This window comes from Lipophrys pholis, assembly GCF_963383615.2.
Source record: "Lipophrys pholis genome assembly, chromosome: 13".
Taxonomy (NCBI): Eukaryota; Metazoa; Chordata; class Actinopteri; order Blenniiformes; family Blenniidae; genus Lipophrys; species Lipophrys pholis.
The window spans coordinates 9,685,323-9,706,416 of NC_137632.1; positions in this window are offsets into that span (position 1 = coordinate 9,685,323).

Below are 21,094 nucleotides of genomic sequence, written 5' to 3' on the forward strand. Positions count from 1 at the left end.
TGGCCAACAGCTCAATCTGAATGGTAATGCTATTCAAATCTGCCAATTTCTGTGCAGGGAAACTGGACTTGAAATCATATTACTTTGCATTCTTCGATGGATGATCCAGGGAATTAAAAGGAATAAACTACATCAAACTGCACAAAAATGATAAACACTGGGACAAACACTTTATTTTTAATGCTCCAAACTGATTAAACTGCAAATATTATGCAAAACACACCTTTTTGAAGGACCGCAACTTAATCTGAATGGAAATGTGTTCCGTCATGCAATCTTCCAGCAATGGCGACAGTATATAGTTGTATTTATTCTCGCAGATCGGTTGCCTCTTCGTCGACTTCTTCCGACAGATAGAAAACATAAAACATTACATCTATGAATCCGTTTGTGAACGTCTAAAATGAAGAACACCCCCGCTGCAGAGTCCCTCCCATAATTCCTCATCACACAACCTCTCCACTCTGCAGCTCTGCGGTAAGCACCTCTGGTTTTCATTCATTCAATACCACCCGTCCCCTTCTCCTTCCACCTCATCCCTAAATCTCCTAATTCAACTCATTATTCGCTCAATTGGTGGGCTTTAACCCCTCCCGCCCGGGGTCCTATAGAGCTGGTAGTCATTAGCAGGCGGGATTTGTGAGCGGAGTAGGGATTGTCGTAGGGCCGAAACGATTCTCCCCCTTGCTCAACACATGCACCGTGCCGTCAAAGTGTCTGTTGAGCCTGCGGGGTGTCGATGCCGTTGCGTCGGGCTTCCCTGCCGCGTTAAGGAGCGAGTCCACCACCTAGTTGGAAGGGCGTCAGCGGTCGTCGGTCAGGACAGACGTGCAGACAGACAGACAGTAATGGAGGACCACCCACAGGCCTGTGGTTTGCGGAGATGCGAGCTGCAGTCTGATCTTGACTAATGGGAGCTATAGATCTGACTGGGTGACGACTTCTGGGAAGAGTCTGCTGATCTGACCTTCCTTCAAACAGCTCATTTTGATTATCGTGAAAAACCCTTTTGGCTTGTGTCGTGGACTGGAAGACACAAAACAAAAACAGAACCACAGCTTTGTTATGCTGTTTCTAAAAGTTTACTGCATGTTGCGAAATAAGGGTCAAAGTTTAAGAATGTTACAGGAGGTTATAAAACAATCGTTCAGTATTATTCTGACATAAAACATTGAGAATATGAATATTGTTAAAGCTTACCTACTGTATTTCTTGTACTGGTAGCCCTTCTTGTTATTGCATATATCATTTTATTGTGTCCCACTGCCTGTGCACCTTACATTTCCTGACCTGTATTGACAAAATTAAGAACCGGTGACTCTTGAACGCTTTCAGGTGTTTGTGATTGTCTGTTCCTCTCTGTTTGCCCTGGAACTGACTCGCGACCTGTCTTGTAAGCTTGATGAATGCAAAAAGAAGATTGCCGATGGAACTTGAATGTCAAGGTATAAGATGACAAAAATAAATAATTGATTGAGATCTTTTATGTTTTCAGCTATTTTGATGCTTAACAAGAAGGTGACCAGTTCCAGTTTCTACATATGTTGTATATGCGCTGTCTGAATGTGTCTGAATGGATGAGTTATGTTGGAGTTTGATGGACTGTGCAAACCAAAAACCCCTCCAGTGATGAACAAATGCTCTTTCTCAGTCTGATTGTGATCAATAGATCATTTAAAAGGTCTGTATTGTGCACCACCAGTGGTGACGGTCTCTGTTTCAATCAGTCTTTACTCTTCAGTCCATCTTTTTTTCCATTTGCACTGAACCTGCCAGTTTGAGGCACACCAGGATTACAATGACAGCGTTTATACTTTGACACTTGGAGCTCACTAATGTAACCACCGCAGCAGGGTTCATTTCAACTGGACCAAACCTGACAAGTGTGAAAACAAGCTTAAATCATTCGTTACCATTTTACATGTACAATTCTATTGGGCACTGGGAATTGCACAAGGACATATTCATTTTTCTGGCACACCTCTGTTGGGGAAACTTTCCGGTCAAAGGAGTTCACGCGATCACATTATTATAACACTTGGCAAGCCGATATTGCCGTTCACCTCAACTACTTGACAACTGTACCTGAACGCTTTGTTTGTAGAAACCTGCGCTTGCTGCTCCAGCTCATCTACCATCAAACACAGCGGAACTCCTGTGAATGGACTTTTCTTGGGTTTAGAGACTCACCAAAAGCACTGACAATGGAAGGAAACCGCAAATTTCATCTGCGATACGCCAGGTTTTACAGCCCATTTTATTTCCATCATCGTAAAAATTATCAGGCTGTGGAACGGTCCAAACTTGATGCTTCAAATGAGTCACGGAACAGATTAGATTTCAGCATGTTTCAGTTTTTGTGTGCGCTTATCTGCAGAAGAGAGAGAGATTGACAGGTGTCCCGATACCCAGGGCGCCTCGGACAGCTGTGAGGGCACCACTGCAGGGTATTAGGCCTGATAGAGGAATGATTAGGGGACATTAGAGGTGAAAGTGGGAGGGAGAACGGGGGCACAGCTGTTGCTGCTAACTATTATTACCCACAATGCAGCATCCGGGGGGAAGCTCTCTGTGGAGCGGGCTCACACACCTGTGGCCTCCTACTGTGCTCGAGAGATAGATGAGCAAATGCACCGTGTGTGTGTGTGTGTGTGTGTGTGTGTGTGTGTGTGTGTGTGTGTGTGTGTGTGTGTGTGTGTGTGTGTGTGTGTGTGTGTGTGTGTGTGTGTGTGTGTGTGTACGCGTGCGTGCGTGCGTGCGTGCGTGCGTGCGTGCGTGCGTGCGTGCGTGCGTGCGTGCGTGCGTGCGTGCGTGCGTGCGTGCGTGCGTGCGTGCGTGCGTGTTGCTAGTACACCATGTATTGACATGATTATGACACAGCTGCATGTTGTGACACAACACAGAAGTGGAGGAAATAGTTTTCTTATCATTTTCCTCTGTCTTCACTGTTGCATTTTTAAATCAGTTATTTATAGTAAGCTTGCCATAACTTCATTTGGTGAAATTGGCTGGTTAAACGAAAGAGACATGGGCATTTTCATGAAACAATCTACACTGGGAGCTCATGTACAGCTGGAGGGTTCGATTCACACTGGTGCAAACACATTTTTTCAGAGGTTTGAAATGAGAGCTAAATAAAAGCACGTGAATCCCACATTTGGTGGCAGTTCCAGGCTTTTCCCTATATTTGTGTACAGTGTGACTCTTTGTGCGCACTGCATTACATCATTTCATTTCAACCCTGTTGAAACTGAACCCCAGAAACTTAGTTTAAAAGAATTGTCTGGGACTTTCTGTAAACTTTTTTCCTTGCACCATTTCGTTCAAATTGTCTCACAGAAAGGCTATGGACTCTCTCGTCAATCTCTACAGTGAAGCCAAACACTGGGTAGTTTTCAAGGTCTCCTGTAGATCCTCAAGAGCGTTGTATTCTGATTTTTCTTGATATATGCAAATCAGACTTTGAATACCTCCGAGAGGGGGTCCTCGACCACAGGCTGACTGCATTAAAGGGCCCATACAAGATATCATTGCTTACGGAAAAAAACATTTTATATCTACACATGGTGACACATCCTAGAAGCAAAGAAAATATATATATTCTTTAATTATATAATAATACTGTTGAATACAGGATGTCAACACACTGCTTTCAATCCATTGAACAAATCCCACTAATGTACTGTTGACTGTATTTAGAGAATTAAAGGGAAGAGATGTGACTTTTCATGGAGCAGTCTCCAATGGGAGCCAAGCCATGGAGCTGCACAGCGACAGGGCAGCTGGTGGGTCTGTGTCACGCCAACGCCGTACATCAACGCTAATGCATCCAAGGAACAGAAGGCAGCGGTGGCGGTCGTCACTTGAGGGGCAACACGGGAAACAAACAGTAAACAACAGCAGACATTCAATTAGCCAAATGTTACTGCGAGATTAACAACTGCCTGTCAGAAGCAAGACTTTCCTCAGATCCCGAGCGCGGAAGACGCCTTGTGACATTTCAAGTCGATCAGAACACTTTCAGATGTTACATCGGGAGACACAGGGAATGCAACTTCGAGCTCCGGTTCTGTTTATGAGATTAGATGGAATGAATTAATGTGGTATGAAGCACAGTGAGGATGTTTGCGGGAAAACGGAGAAACACAGGCATTTCATCTGTACATCGCTGTGCGAATTAAAAATGGCTCGGGTGGCTCAGGGTCAGATTTGTCTCATTCAATTTGGGTCTTTGTCAGGCGAGATCTTCAATATGAGAAGGCAAACAGCTGCTGTGATTAAAAATAAATCGCACTCAGCACTTCTCCAAACCCTGGAATAACTAATCTGGACTGGGACATGAAATATGCATGAGGGCAAATGTAATAATTTCATCCATCAAAGGATTTACTTAAACACTTTAAGCCAAGTCCTGGATACAGTCGGAGAGAGGATTGTTCCACCGCAGCAGCAGCATCTGAGCAGTAATGAAGACGATATTAGTTTAAAGAGGCACTTGGGATTGGTTGTTGGGTCATTAGCTTCATGAACAAACATTTTCAAATAGCTTAGACCTAAATTTGCACTTTAAATCTGAATGGAAATGGCCGTGCTGCACTTAAAACCCTCTGCATGGCAGCAAGTTGCAGTTATATTCAGACTTTAAATAATTGTTCATGCTGTGAAACAATTAACATTTTTTAACCAGATTAATCACAGGGTTGCTGTGGATTGATTTTGATTAATCAAGATTAAATATTGTTCATTTTTAACTACATTTATCGTGCTTCATTTTGCATGAGAAACCCAACTCTAGAAATAAGGAAATATATATATATTCACTTCACGTGTTTATTAAAACACATGTTAACAAAAATTTTAAAAAGCCTCTTTTTCAAAACAAACATTTTTCCACATTAATGTGTTCCTGTTACTCCTTTTTCTGCCAGCTACTAAGACAGACTAACTTGTTATTATACTTGGTATTCCGGGGGAATGGTGGTTGCAGCAGTGGCAAGATAATTCCAAGCCAGCAGTGCCAACTTGTCATGAGCTTCTGAACGAGCTGCCCATTTGAGCAGGCACAGCGGCATGCGCAACGGGAAGCCTATTTGGGCAAACTGCCCGAAATGTGTTGCCAGAGATGTTTTGGGGACTTCGAGTCATTCTGCGCTGCAGATGGATTAATTGCGTTACATTTCTGATTTGAAAATGTATTTCTTATTCCATTTTTATTCAAAATGTATTAATCCACATTAACACATCAATTTTGACTGCCTTAATTACTTTCTTTAAGTTGTTTGGTCTTTAAAATGTCAAAAATTGGTAAAACATTGCCAACTAGTGTTTTCTAAAGCTTGGCATGCCGTCTGATTTGTTTTGTTTTTACCAACAGTTTGCAACCATATTGGGTTTATTATAAAAAGCAGACCCAAAACATTCACATACTTGAAGCCGAGCGGTTAAACAAAAATTTGAACCAATTCTCCAGAGTTTGATTATATTGACAAATATGTTGTTTACATGTATTCAAGTAGTTTAGAACGAGAACCTAAAAGCAAGTGATTAATCATGTTTTGAAAATTTAATAAACCTGGAATTTATTAGAATATTAACATTGGTGGGTTGTTTCATTATCTGCAATTTAATGAAATTTTGTCTTGATGCATCCCAAAATGTTTTGTTTTGTTCTGACAAGCTGTCCAAACATAACATTCCAGGCTTTTGTATTCATGGGCTGAGAGGATTAGAAAATCTGAAAATCAAGCTTGTTACTTCTGTTGAATTCGGGAAGATTGGGGCATTTTACCATCAACAAAAATGTTTAAAATTATGTGAGTGAAAACATACCTGTCAGAAACTTTACAGTTTCTGTCAAAATAATTAAAATAACAACCCAAAAACAATGTAAATACATTATTTACAATGGAACTTTTAAGGAAGCTGTTGTCATTAATGTGTGAGTGTGAATGGGTGAATGTGAAAGTGTTAAAAGAGCTGAAGGTGAATCCAAACTATTCCCAGGCCTGAAAAGCTGGTCCAATTTATAACTTTTCCAGGTATTTCCCAACCACAGAAAAGTTGGAAAGCCTGTCAAGCAAAACAACATGAGGAGCCATCAGATCACCCTGCCCTTCGCTGCCACCCTTCTCCTGTCCCCTGCGGTGCAACTCAGACTCGCAATTCTGCAGTGGGCAGGCGGCAGTTGAGCTGTGGCAGATGTGTGGCGGCCAGTGCAGCCTGAGGCCGCCCCCGGGTACCAGCGTCCACCTCCGCCGTCACTGATGCTTCCTGACAGAGAAGCAGGTTGCACGATGCTGACACCCCAAGGGGAGAGGCACCGGGTTTTATGTTTTTGTGAATGATTCTTCAATGGATTTAACCCTCCCCTCTGATAATTTCTTGTCTGATCTTCAAGGATATTCACAAGACCTGTTGCTCAACACTCCAGATATTTCCTCAACAACATTACAATCTTTGCCGTACCGTACAAAATATTAGCAACAACTGACAATGAGACTTCCAGTTTACTTTAGAAAGAAGTTATAAGTTATAACAAGAGTGACCATTAAAAAAACTAAATATGAGATAAAAGTGACTTAGTGAGTTTCTTAATTTGTACAAGGTAAAATTTGGGGAGTTCAGGGTTTCTTCAGATTAACCAAGTCAGTTCATCAGAATAAACATTCGTGCAAAACCTGTGGAAATGTCATGACAATAAGCCAAAAATATGAAGTCATTCTAAACACAATGAATGTGAGGTAGTTGGGAGAGTTCTCGCACGATGTTCCAAATCAAGTCCAAATTGAAAGACTTTTTCCTTCAAGATGCTTTGCAGACTTCTGGTCCACAAAAGTGTGTTTTGCTCAAGGGCACTTGAACATATGGGGATCACACCTGTAATATTGGGATTGAGAGACGACCCTCTCTACCCACTACCTCACGAAATCTATAAAGGTTGGCATCACCATGGGAATAAATTCAAACCAAACCCTGCTGTGGTGCTGCATGATTAATAAAAGCACTACGGTTGAAGTAACCTTTGACCAAACCAATCAAATCAGTTGATGCTGAAATAAATTTGATTACTAACATTACTGAGATTGTGTAAAGGAAAACTGGACCTCCAGTCAGAAGGATTGAGGGTGATAAATGACAGATTTTATGTTTTGATACCATTTGATTTAATATAATGTAATCTGTCTTCCTTTTTTGTCTTTATCTGTCTGCCAGTAGAGACTGCAGGTACATCTCAAAAAAGCCTTTAAATGGTCTCAGTCTGGGTCAGTAGGCTACATAATCATCTGACTTGACAGATGTCCAGAAGACAGTCATTGACACCCTCCACAAAGAGATGAAGCCACAAAAGGTCATTGCTAAAGAAGCTGGTTGTTCACAGAGTGCTGGATCCAAGCATGTTCGTAGAAAGTTGAGTGGAAGGAGAAAGTGTGTTAGGAAAAGGTGCACCAGCAAAAGGGATGACCGCCACCTTGAGAGGATTGTTAAGCAAAATTCATTCAAGAATTTAGGGGAGCTTCACAAGGGGTGGACTGAAGCTTGAGTCAGCGCATCAAGAGCCACGAAGCACAGACCAATCCTAGACATGGGATCCTAATGTGGCATTCCTCATGTCAAGCCACTCCTGAACAAGAGACAACGTCAGAAGGGTCTTACCTGTGCTGTGGAGAAACAAAACTGGACTGTTGCTCAGTGGTGACGAAAGTAAATCAAGGTCCCAGAGTCTGGAGGAAGAGTGGAGAGGCTCAGAATCCACGTTGTCTGACGTCCAGTGTGCAGTTTCCGCAGTCTGTGATGATTTGGGCTGCCATGTCATCTGCTGGTGTCGCTCCACTGGGTTTTCTGAAGTCCACAGTCAACGCAGCCATCTAGCAGGAAACTTTAGAGCACTTCATGCTTCCTTCTGCTGACAAGCTTTATGGAGATGCTGATTTCATTTTCCAGCAGGACTTGGCACCTGCCCGCACTGCCAAAGGTACCAAAAGCTGCTTCAATGACCATCATGTTACTGTGCTTGATTGGCCAGCAGGCTATTGTCAATGGGAATGTGAGAGACACCAGACCAACAATGCAGATGACCTGAAGGCTGCTATCAAAGCAACCTGGGCTTCCATTATGCCTGAGCAGTGCCACAGGTTGATCGCCTCCATGCCATGCCGCTCAGATGCAGTAATTCATGCAAAAGGAGCCCAACCAAGTACTGAGTGCATAGAAATGAACATACTTTTCAGAAGCCTTACAATTTTGTTTAAAAGATCCTTTATTTTTTGATCTTATGTAATATTCTCATTTTCTGAGACACTGAATTTTGGGTTTTTACTATCTGTAAGTCATAATCATCAAAATTTTAAGAAATAAAGGCTTGAAATATTTTACTCTATGTGTCATATACCATATATGGGTTTGACTTTCTGACATGAATGCCAAAAAATATTGAACATTTTCATGATATTCAAATTTTTGGAGATGTAACTGTAAAGAGGATTCTATTTGTTGAATGACTACGACCAAGACAATGACAGGAATGAAGGCAAAAGCATATTATGTTCAATGTTTTAATGTTTTGTTCTGAATTTGAGAAGGTTTTTAAAGCGTGTGACATTGCGTATTTTGCAAAAGTGAGTCGTTCTAGTTTGCTAAGTTTACATTAAATGTTCAGAAACGTGGTGGCCTCTGGGTTGCTGTCAGTCAGTAACAACTTCCTGGTAGGGGATTCTCATTAGCCATTAACAGCATCAGTAGCCTATTGAGCAGTACGTCCTGGTTCAACGGATACCTGTCTCTTATTTGTTTGTCTTGATACAACCAAATGAACATTGAGCAGATTGCAAGAACTTTGGGTCCCTCCACTTCATCTTCTCAGCCATTCATTCGAAACGAAGACAAACAAGAATCATTCAAATATTTACTCCTGTGTGGGTGTGCGCGGTCGATGGCCCTGTTCTAATAGAACAAATTCAGCATGGGTGTGCAACACGGCATGCACTTCCTCTCCTTCACGTTATCATTTTCATCACACATTTGTAGACACACACACACACACACACACACACACACACACACACACACACACACACACACACACACACACACACACACACACACACACACACACACACACACACACACACAGGGTGTATTCAATATTCATCAGCACAGGCTGTCATATAATGGGCTCCTTCAGTTGCAATAGTTAAACCGCTGACAGAGCAAAAGTCCATACACACAAAGCACGCAGATACCCAACTCCTCTAAAAGATATGAATGAATTAAAAGAACATAAGAATAATGTCGTTTTTTGTCCTGGCAGACATAATTACGACATCATGTGGATCGTCAAGTGATTACTAAAACTAAAAGGCACATTTTTAAAAATGGTCTGATGCTCCAGGCTGCTGAGAATTACCTCCACTCATGTGCAGCAGTTGAAGAATAGAGCACAATAAAAAGCATGGAGGGCAAAACAAAGATAGTATCCCCATGCTTGTTCACTTGTTTGAAAGACAGCGACAGTATTTGCTGAAAGATGTTTCAGGTTACTAATTTAACTGTCAATGTAATGAAGAAATAATTCAAGATTAGTTGGCCGATTTTAACAAAGAAAAATGTGAAAAAAAAAAAAAAAAAAGATTACAAATTGACCGTTGATATTCTGTGGGTGTGAGTTCAACACGGTGCAAGTGCACTCTTCTCAAAGACGGTCAAGCACTTTGTTATTAAGATGACTAAAAGTGGCGATGTTCACCCGATTAGTCTGCGAAACGTCTGTCAGCACCAGATATTATCAACGTTGAAACCAATTAGTCATGTTGTCATGTTGACGGCTGTCTAACGCCCAGCGGCCCTTCGCTTCTCGTCAGTGCTACAGAGCAGCTGCGGTAGATTACAGCTTTAAAACAGGCGGACTCTAGTGGACTCTAGTAGAGCAAAGTACCTCCACGATCCCTTCGAGCATTTGGATTTCAATCCAGTCTGGATTACTGTCGTAATGCTGGCAACGCTACATCGTTTACCCAGAGACGCTGGGATCTCGCCCTGTTTAAGAAGATAACAAAGTTAATCAGGACGATTACCACGCAAGATCTGCTTCCACTGAATCTATTTGAAGATAAAGGTTTCAAGGAGCCGATGGAATACACTGAGTCTGAAAACACAATTTAACTTTTTTTAAACAAGCAGTGTAAGAGTTAAATATTTCAGCTAATGAGAAATTAGTGCAAGTACCATCACTGAACCGGAGTGTATCGAACCAGTTCCATCCCCTGTGGCTGAAAGCTGGACAAACATTTTCTATTCAGATGTATTTACTTTGATTAAATTTAATTTCATTTACATAGTGCCTTTTACAACTTTGTCATCTCAAGAAACCTTTACATAAGAAAAACTACAACCAAAAAGTGTTAATGCAAACTGTGAACCTCAGTTATAGAGTTATGTATAACGATATATCTTAGACTTGCTCACGAGCCATGAATGTGATAAGCAATATTTCTTTTCCCACTTATATTTTCAGTGGTTTTCTTCATCACAGAAGGATCATGAGAAGTTATGTCCGTGTACGTGTTCCAGCTCAGGTCCATAAAGTATGTATATTAGCTCACCTGCTCGACGACAATAGCCGCCATCTCCGCGGTCACGCTAAATTAGCTTTCACTGGGCACGTACACACTCGATACTGGTGATTGGGTGATGATGGCGCCGATATGACTGCACCTCCCTGTCTGCTAGGTAACGCCGGCTGTCTGTTGATGCCAGCGTGGATAACATTCACAGCTCTGCTTGCCGGTCTTTCATCCCATTCCCATCTGGAGCGCGACGCACGCACACACACACACACACACACACACACACACACACACACACACACACACACACACACACACACACACACAATCGGGAGATCTCCTCTCATACCGTACATGTTTTCTATTGTTAACATGCACTGCATTGTTGGGTCAGCTGTTCCAGAAATACAATCAAACAGCAATGCAACACTGAGTTTCTCCACAAAAATCTAAATAATGACATTTAAAACTTTTCGAGAAGCATGTGAATCTGAGTAATTGTGTCACATAGCAGGCCTGTTGGAGTGGGCAGCCCCACCAGAGACGTGGAACATGCCGCCAACTGGAAGGCCAGATGATATCGATGCCTGCGGTGACGCGTTGTGATAGGCGACTGCTGGAACTCGGCCACATATGCCATCGGATACGAGCTTTAGGTGAGAAGCGTGAGGAAGTACGGGGAAAGAAAAATTGAGGACTGAGAAAGAAAAACAGACAGATGACAGGTTTGTATTGGTTTTCAAACGTTCCGGGTCTCATTACGTGCTCACGTAGGCCTGCTACCACCTGGTGGAAAGTTCATTCTCACAAGAGCTGTGCTTAGAAAATCATTCTCAGGAACTCAATTTAACCACTTCCACTTTCTAATGTACAGTACCTTACTCACTTTTGTTTTTGTTATATTAAATACAGATTGGAAATTACTGGAGTACTTTGCTGTATATTAACTATTTGAAGCAGTTTCCATGGGAAGATTTAAACCCATTAAATTGCATCCATTGATTACAGAAAAAAGCAGAAAGTTTCTCACTGCATCTTAGAAAATTCCCTTCAGCTCCACTCATACTGATCACACCAATGCATCAACTGTATCGCTGCAGGCAGGCTAATAAATGTGAGGCATGAAACTGAAGAGAGCGCATTGCTTGACCAAGTGAATAGTAGGTTTCGGTTTTACAAACTGTCAGAAGTGTGGCTTAATATCCAAAGGTTCATATCACTGAAGCAATTCAAATTTTTGGTATCACGTCAATGAACATGAAGCTGCATGGACACCAGGGCTAACATTAACATTAGTCGACAGTCATTGTCTTCTCCACATTGGAAGTTAAAAAAAAATGTGTATCTCTATTCATCTGCCAAAATCTATTTGATTGAATAATGTAAATTCTAGTATCAAATACTGATAAATAACATGTGATTACCTGATTGAAAATTCCGGAATTATTTTAGATTTTAGATTTTTATCAAATCCCACGAATACTATTATCAAAGTATCTGATGATAATGGCGGCAATATTGGGCAGTGTGTAGTTGTGAGAAAAATGCACTTTGGGGTGCTTGGTTGCAATACCACAAATGTCCACCAGGGTAACAGGCAGCATGGTTTAACTGTGCTCCAAATTAGTCCTGTTAAAACATTCATGTCTTCACTAGTCCACTGCAGGTCAGCCTTTTCTTTCACTGATGGGTGTATTCAAACACTAATACGAGACGTCTTAATGAGACTTGTACCTTCCTGTTTCATTGACCTGCTGTTTCCTCCCCTCTCCACTCTGTTCCCTCTCCTGCCTCTCGACTCTCACTTCTCCTCTCCTCAAACTCCTTCCCTACCTCTCTTTCCCTTTAACTGGGCTGTGCCAGCCAGTGGGATCAGGCCCGGGCCTCCGAGCCTCGCCTCCCAGACAACTGCAAACAATTAGGGAAATTAGTGGCTCCAGCATCACCATCAGGAGGCCTGCTTGTTTATAATTTAATCGGGGCGCATGTCAAAACAGTCAGGGCTTGAGAGAAACAAGATGCGTCGGCGAGATGAAATTCAAACTGCTCGCCAGCTCAAAATATTAGGACTGTTTGTTTAATAGCGTGCGACCGACTGGGTAAGAGCAAAACGCAAGTGGGCGGCAGGAGGAGGAGGAGGAGGGTGGAGAGGCAAAGAACACTAATGAAGAAACGAGGAAAGAAAACAGCAGGGGGAAAAAATGAAGATGTATTAATGTAGGGTTTTTTTTTTCTTCTTCTTTTTTTTAAATCCATTCCACATTTTGACTTAATGCATTCATTTTTTGGGGGGGGCTTCTCCTATTCCCCTTCCACTCCTCCACCTACCCACCCTCCGTCTTTCACTTAGCAGTGCTCTGGGAATTTCAAACGCTTGGATCTGTGCCGCCTTTCAAATTCATTATAAAAGCTTTTTGCTAACTAAATAGAGAGCAAGGGGGAGAAAGGAAAAAAAAAGAAAAAAAAAAGAGCTGCCACATTCATCTCTTAGCCCCAGTGAGCCCCTCCACCCCCCCTGCCCCCTGACAATATATAAATAAACTAGAGTGACCTGATTGAGATGTAAAAGGCAGGGAGTTAGCACTGGGACCCATACATTACTTCCCAACATTAACAGTAGTCTACTCAGCCGACACATGGTGGTGGGAGGACGCCCTCTGGGCAAATGGCGAGGTTAGAACTAATGCCCCCCTTCATTTAACCACTCGCGTGTGCCCACACCCTCGAAAAGTATGGCGCTGCGATGATACCGTTCAATATTTTACATCCGTGATTTTAAATTGTGGCATCTTCAAATGTAAAGTTAGTGCACAACTTAAGCAATTAAACTGAATAATCACTTCTTCCTCTGAGGCTAAAGACACAGTCATCTGTAGGACTTAACAGACCTGCAAAGTTGCAGTTGAGATTTTGGGTCTGGACTCCTTAATATGGTGATGGTTAAGTATTGCAATAAACAGTGGTATGATTGGTTTGGAGCTTTGAGTCAAAAGGAGTCAATTCCTGAATTCAGGCCAAAAAAAAACTGTGTGACATCACTGTGACCTTGAACTTTGACCATCGAAATCATAAGTGGTTAATGACAAACATTTATGGGAAAGATGAAATCAAGAAGACATCATCATAAGCAGTGGAGGATTTTGCTATGGGTGAAGTGGGCAACTGCCCAGGGCACAAACTCAATGGGGGGGAGGGGGGTCACCCAGGGTGGAAAACCAGCCAGGTTTGCGACTGATCATAAGGAAGATGCTGCAGTCAGACATCATGTTACAGTGGTGTTTGGCCACTTTTCCAAATTTGCACCAAAATGTAACCGATCAATGCCTGAACCTCTCGATCATGCACATCAAGTTTGAGGACATTCTATTAAGTCTGACATGAGGCATCTATAGAGGACCTGGATATTAGCACCAGATCAGAGTGGCTTTAAGTTCATCCGTGAGTCCTTGATGAAAACTAGAACTTACTTTGAGGATTCATGGACATCAAGTCAATGAGAATGGGGCAAAGAAAAGTGAGGTTTCAGTAGCAATCCCTCACCAGTATATCCTTAGTCCACGTGATCATTAGAGACAAATTTGACTTGAAATTTGATAAAGGTGTTCTGGAGATCCATCATTCCATCTATCAACTAGGACCTACACAGAAACATAAATCAGTATTTTTTAGTTTAAATTTGTTCCTTTATCATAAATGACAGAGGTCATACGTGAACACAACTATCTTGTGCCTTTCTTGCACAACAATCATCTTAACCTTTGCCAACCACTTAATCCTTGAATGAGTATTTGAAAGGAGATATTGTTGAGCAACACTGATTTAGACAAACATTGAGATCATAGTCCCTTTCAACTCGGGCCACCAGAATCTGACCAGTTCACGTTGGAGCTTGACCCAAATGTAAAGTAAATAAAAATGTTTCTTAAGCACAATATTCACTAAATATTTGTGTCACATTACCTTGGCTTAAGTAAAAAAGAGTAATTGTGATTTGGAAAATATGATTCAAAGTTCGGTACTTGCTGGCCTGCAGCAAGTACTGAGATATCATGGCCATTCGGCCACATCTGAAACTTGTACTTCTCAGTTTTAACACTAGGTAATACAAAATAAGTATTAACCAATGAAGAAGTCAATCAGTCCAGTTTATCCTTGGGTCAAAAAGACAATATCTAGCAGTTGCATAAAATTTGATCAACTTTGAGATTGATTTTTGACCACCGTAATATACTCAGTTCATCCTTGACTCAAACAATTGTGTCAAACCTGTATATATTAGAAACTTAAAAATTGAGCTTCTAACAAGCTGAGACCATCAACATTTAATCTGCCCATCTTGCATTCAAGAGAACGCCTGCGCTTGATGCAATCGCACGTTTTATTCTTTAACCGTCTTTGATGCAGGACCAAAAAATGAGGCCAATGTGACTTTTGACCATCAAAAAACAAATCTGTTCATCCGTGAACACACATGAACTGTTGAAGAATCTCCCTCAAGGAATTCCCGAAGTATTTTAAAAAGAATGGGAGAAAGTCTTCCCTACCCAAATGCCTCACTTGAACAGCAAATTGATGATCTTAAAGCTTTCAACGCATTCAAAAATCTGTGTTTTTTCTCAATTTCCTTTTGAAAAAGAATCATTCAAAGAAAATACTTTTTTGTCGTATATTGATTGCTGCTATAATAAATAAAGCTAAAGAGAATATCCAGCTCACGGTGAGTTTAGTCTAGATGTAGGAGGAGGGGCGAGGCCTGATACAACCCTGACAATGATGGTCTCGGTGGAGCATCATTAAGATGATGAGAATCACAACAAGGCAGTAATTGGTGATAAGCTGATGCTCGGTGAAAGTGATCCTGAGCCAGAGATCATGATAGCAGGAATACAGAGCAGCACACAAATAGTGCACCAGAGTGAAGGACAGCCCAGTGAGCAGACTGTGAGCCTGGCAGACATGCAGGGTCCTGGTCAAAGAGCATTATTTAGAGTACATGACTGCACGCAGCGCGGCACCAAACGGCTTTCATTACACCGTCCGCCTCAGCCCACTAATGCGTGCTCCCCTGGCTGCCTCGGCCAACCAGTCGCACAGACGCACAGGCCCTGACCATCAGCCGCCAGCCCGCACAATCAGCCGCCTGCTATCAGCTCTCTAATTGGATCAGTGGCACGAATGTGATTACAGCAGGCGTATTTATTTACATAATAATTATTACTGCCCTCCCCAGAGGAGTCGGGCAAAACAGCAAGGGGGAGAGATGAAGGATGGGATAGAAGGAGGGAGGAAGCCAAGTCTTCCTGTTAGAAAAGAGGAAGACAGATGGACCATGAGACAAACAGTAAAAGAAAAAAACAAACAAAACAAGAAGAGTCATGAAGATACAAAAACTATCAATGTTGCACAATTTCCGAGCGTCATCTAAAAATCATGGCGTTTATAAAACTAATATATAGAGACAAAAGTGGAGTTGTTTCCCAAACATAAGCCAGCAACATTGCAGGTTGTTGGTATATTCTCGCTTGTGCAAGGAATAGGAAAAAAAAAAGTTTGTAAAGAGTTGTAAAGTAAACATAGACTGACCATCATATATACAGAGCTGTCCTGAAAAGCTACTCCGTCAGAGTGTCGGCAGCTCCGTTTTTATTGGATATGTACAATGGTAAACTTCAGCTACAAGAGCCAAACTTTTCAACTTCTCTCACGGATCATTAGAAGAAAAAATACAGCGTGTCAGCAAAGCAGCTAAACAGAAACAAGCATTATCAACATAATACAAGGTGGCTTCACATGTTAAATTGCACACGTCTTCCATGAGTGGTTGTGAAATATGATGTCTATTGGCTATTTCTCACAGGAAAAACCTGAACCAGACTGAAGTGCCTTAGTTTTGTACCCTCTTTGATAAACATAGCAAATCCTCTTCGGTAAACATAAGATTTCCACAGATATTACATGAAGAAAAGTTAATAAAAGTCCATCTTTGAGGGATGATTACGTCAGCTTTTAGGAAAGTAAACACAAAGTTAAAACAATCATGGATTCATAACGTGTATTACAAATTTATAAGTTGAAACATCAATGGTATGCGTCACTTTATCGGAGTGGGAAGGGGAGAGAAATTCTACAGACGGCAGGGTTACACGTAGCTGTATTTGGCTGTAATTTTCACATGTTAGCTCAATACAGTAACAGTTCTTCTGCACGGTGCCTGTGTAAAGTATCAGCTCAGACTAAAGTGTACTACAAGAGATGTAAAGTGATAATGAATCTAAAAAGTTAGTCTGTGGTCAACAAAAAAAAGGTTCTGTGTCTTATGTCTCGACTGAGCGAGAAAGAAATGGGATTTGATTCAACGGTCCTCAAATTGTGGCCGAATGTTTTCAATTTGACTTTGATTTATTAGCATCACTTTCCAAGATTCCAATACATAAATTTTTTTCTCCATTAAGCGATCACTTTTTCTTCTTCTCCCTCTTTGGCTTCATGATGCCATGAAGCACTAAAAGTCTTTAACCTACTGTGTCATTAGCATATCATATGAAGCCACTTTATCGAGACCCTTATGGGTAAGAACTTTTTTCTTCTTTTTTTTTTTTTTTTTCATATATTTTGAGAAGCAATTCTGCTCCCTTGTTATCTGTGCTATATAAGAACAGCAAGCCAACTAAGAAGGTGTGGTTTACCAAACATTAAACTGTGGTCGGAGCCATAAAAAGCCTCCCCTGCTACAGCTGACTGTGTGGTCTGAACTGAAGCTAACCAGATTAACATGCAGGTTAGGACCAAATGGAATCAGGTTAGCCATTAGCATGGCTGATGGCAGGGACCTCGGTTGGAGCAGTCTCCGTGTGGGAAAGCAGATTGGCCGACTGCCAGGCTCACGTCCAACTCCTCATACTGATATGTATTGTACATTATGACGCGCGTGGCATAAACTCACAGCTGCAAGGAACACAATACTTACCTCTCATGATTTCACAAGTGCTTCTCACTCGACCAGATGCATTTCACCAATGCCACGTGACGTCGTCACTGTTTTAAGTAAAATTCTGATAAATTCTGCCTCCCTTGGGAATCCTTGTCCAAACTCGGTGTATAAATACGGGCCTCTGTGTCGATACTAGAGACAGACAGACAGAGGCAGAGACGGGCCGAGACAGGGAGAGAAGGATGGAGGGACTCTGGGGACGCTGTTCCGTTTACGTTTGTTGCCATTGAAGTTGTCCAAAGCCAGGCTCCGCTTGCCGCTTAATGGTGCTTAATCACAGAGCTCCTAAAATAGGCCATTATATCAGCGCTGAGCTCTAGAATTACAGCGAGCCCTCAGGGCCTGAACAGCAGTGCTTTTGTTAATAAGCTGCCATTAATCAGATCCATTACGGAAGCCACTGGTCCGGCGGGCGGCACCGAGGTTGATAAATACCTCAAGAATAAAAAACAATTTACTCACCTTGTCTAAACCGCACAGTCGATATGCGTGTGTACGTGTGTGTGCATGTGAGTGTGTTGATGTCTGCGTGTGTGTTAATACAGAGTCTGGGTGGGACAGGAATCACGCTGGCTGACTAAAGACGCCCAGAGGACTGGTCGTGGAGCCAATCCTTAGATAAAGATTAATAACACAACCTGATTATTACACAAGCAGTAAATATCAGCTGAGAAGAAGGTCACATGTGAGGGTTCAGGGCTGAAGCCTTGTCAACACGACTCAGTGAAGGATATCATGTGTGTCTAACAGTCATGCAACGGCCAAAGGTTCTTCAGGAATCTCTCTGTGAGACGCATTGTATTGTTTTGGAGATGGTGCAGACCTAGAACTGAAGCTTCAGTGCCAAGTAAATGCCAATGTGATTTGCTGACATGGATTTCTAATAAATTTGAAATGTGTCATTGAGTGACAAAACTATTAGAAGCACCACTCAATATAATACAGTCAAACTAAACAGTGCTGCAGCGAATCCATTTCTCTGTTGACTAATCAGATGTATTATTCAAGGTAAGTGAAATAGTATAGAAAACCTTCAGCAGCCAGACATTTAGCACCATGTCTTCAGGCTCGCCGTTTTCGATAACCTTCATGAAAGTTGTCGTGGATCCTGTGAGGACATTGTCATGATTACTTTTCAGATAAAGAGAAAGAGAAAAAAGACATTTCAATTTGGTCTGAACATGGTTATCGCTGCGAGCAGCGGCAAGAGGGTGTTAATATCCAAATGCTTGAGTTGAGTTGTATAGCAGTTTTTGTCACGCTGCCTCACAGGGAGCCTGCTGTCTGGTGGCTCTGACTCGATGGGAAACTGCACAACAAGCAACCTTGTACATAAAAAACAAAAAAACAGGTTAAACCAACATTTTTGTTGCCAACAACTTAACGAGTGGACATTGGATCTTTAGCTTGCTCATATTCTTACCAGAATCCACTCCCTAAAATTGAACAAAAACCAAAGAAAATCCTCCCTACTTATTGCAAGGTAAGCTGACATAATTATGCTTAAGGCAGAACACAAGAAGCAGTGTTCTGAGGTTGAACGTCCGTCCTTCACCACACCAAGCTAACAGGAGGAGCCATGTGTTTTTCAGGGATAATAATCGCAGTTTTAACAAAGTTAGTTTTCAAACTATGCAAACTCACATTTGTCTTTATTTCCTTTGGAATTAATTATCGAGCCACCTATCTATACCCATCTTCTTACTTATCTGTCTGCACTCGTATATCTCATAAAGCACCTGGGAATCAGGTTTCTAGAACCATTTAAAGACTTAACAGATACCAAAATTCATTTTAATATCTCTTATAGAGCTCGATGTTTCGGGCGCGACTTTCCAGGTTTAACACAAGAGATCATTTCATCTGCATGTTTAAGTTTTGGCACATTTTGCTGAGTTTTACACCAGTAAGTAAATCAAGGTTAACAGCCTTGATCAACATTGAACTTGTGGTTGCTTCCATTTAGTCGTGACTATCCTTAAATGAATTATTCCACGAAGACATTATTCAAGTTTAAGTAAAAGTCCACCATCTCATAAAAAAAGTATTTGTTGCAGCTCCTGACGAGTGTTAAACCGTTCGATTGCGGCAGGTGACGTGTCGTTTCAAAACCAGTTTTAGTATTTTTGTCCTGATTTTGCCGTTACTTTATTTGCCATTAAAAGTGAGTTACACTTTGTTTTTAGATTTATTGAGAAAATGTGTGTTATCTGGGCATATCAAAGGGTTTCCTTGGTAGGAATTTCTTAAATATAAAGTCACAGAACAAAAAAGTCACTTTAAACAGTGGTGACTCTGGAGCAAAAGATGGTTTTTTTTTGTTTTTTCTTGTTCATTTTATTATTTTTTTTGTACTGACCCATCTCCTCACAGCATGTGACTCCAGTGTTGAAGCTTTCCAGCATTACTCAGTGATGGACACCGATCAGGCGCTCGCTGTCATCACAAAGGCTCCTCCGGGGGCAAACGCCACACACGCTAATGGGGGTTAATCAAATATCTGGCAACCCTGTTTCCCACTAACAGCCACAGAGCCGTACACACAGCTGCTTTTACTCCGCGAAGTCATCGATCTGCACTTTTCAGTGTTCGTAATTAACCGACTGTGAACGCGACAGCAACGCTGACAAACTATCACAGCAGCTGTTGGGATATCGATGGAAACTTCTCAGACGTTCGTCTTGCTCCTCCCGCTCAGCTTTCTCCTCATTACTGCCACTCCTGTTAATCAGTCGTGTCTTTGTCATCAATCTCTCCCTTCTTTCACCCCCACCCCCCCATCGTCGTCTACTACCCACCCTATCCGTCTCTCTTGAGTCAGACAGAGACAGACGCAGGCCTCTTCATAGCAGATAACGCCGCTAATTTCATTAATTATGAACCAATATGTTGCAGCCTCTGTGTGTGTGGAGCAATGGGGGGATTTAAGGGTCCCCTGAACTGGCATCTGGTCCACTCTCGCTTCCAGGGAACGAGGGAATAGAAAGGAAGGAGGGAGAAGCAGATGTAGGAGGAGGAAAACAGAGAGATGAAGGACAAACGTGAGTGGGAAAGATTGAAAAGACCAATCCGGCATGTTTCCCTCTTAAAGAAGGGTCTAAAGACATTATTACATTTGTTTTTAACCTTCGTAGCTCAAACTTTGTTGTTAAGAAAAGGCGGGAACACAAATGTAGGTATAAAATCATGAAGATAAGTCTGGTTAACGTAGTGACCATTGGTCAGCAGCCACACACAGAACATTGATGAGCAAACCGAGAACAGCCTCGCACAGTTACAGCACTGAGGCGCGATGGAACCAGAAGATTCACAATGAGCTCAGTGCAGCCCAGTTTAGTTGTACCATTCATGTATTAAAAGAGGACTGTAAATGCTTGTGTAGCTGGGAATCATTAGCTCTCCATCAGCAGTTATTCATTTAACAAAAGTGTTCTTTTCAATATTTCACAAAAAAAACAAAAAAAAGAGAAACACATGGAGATTTGTTTTGCAGATTTTTCTTTTACCTTCATGATAGATTTGTTTGTAGGAGAAAAACACA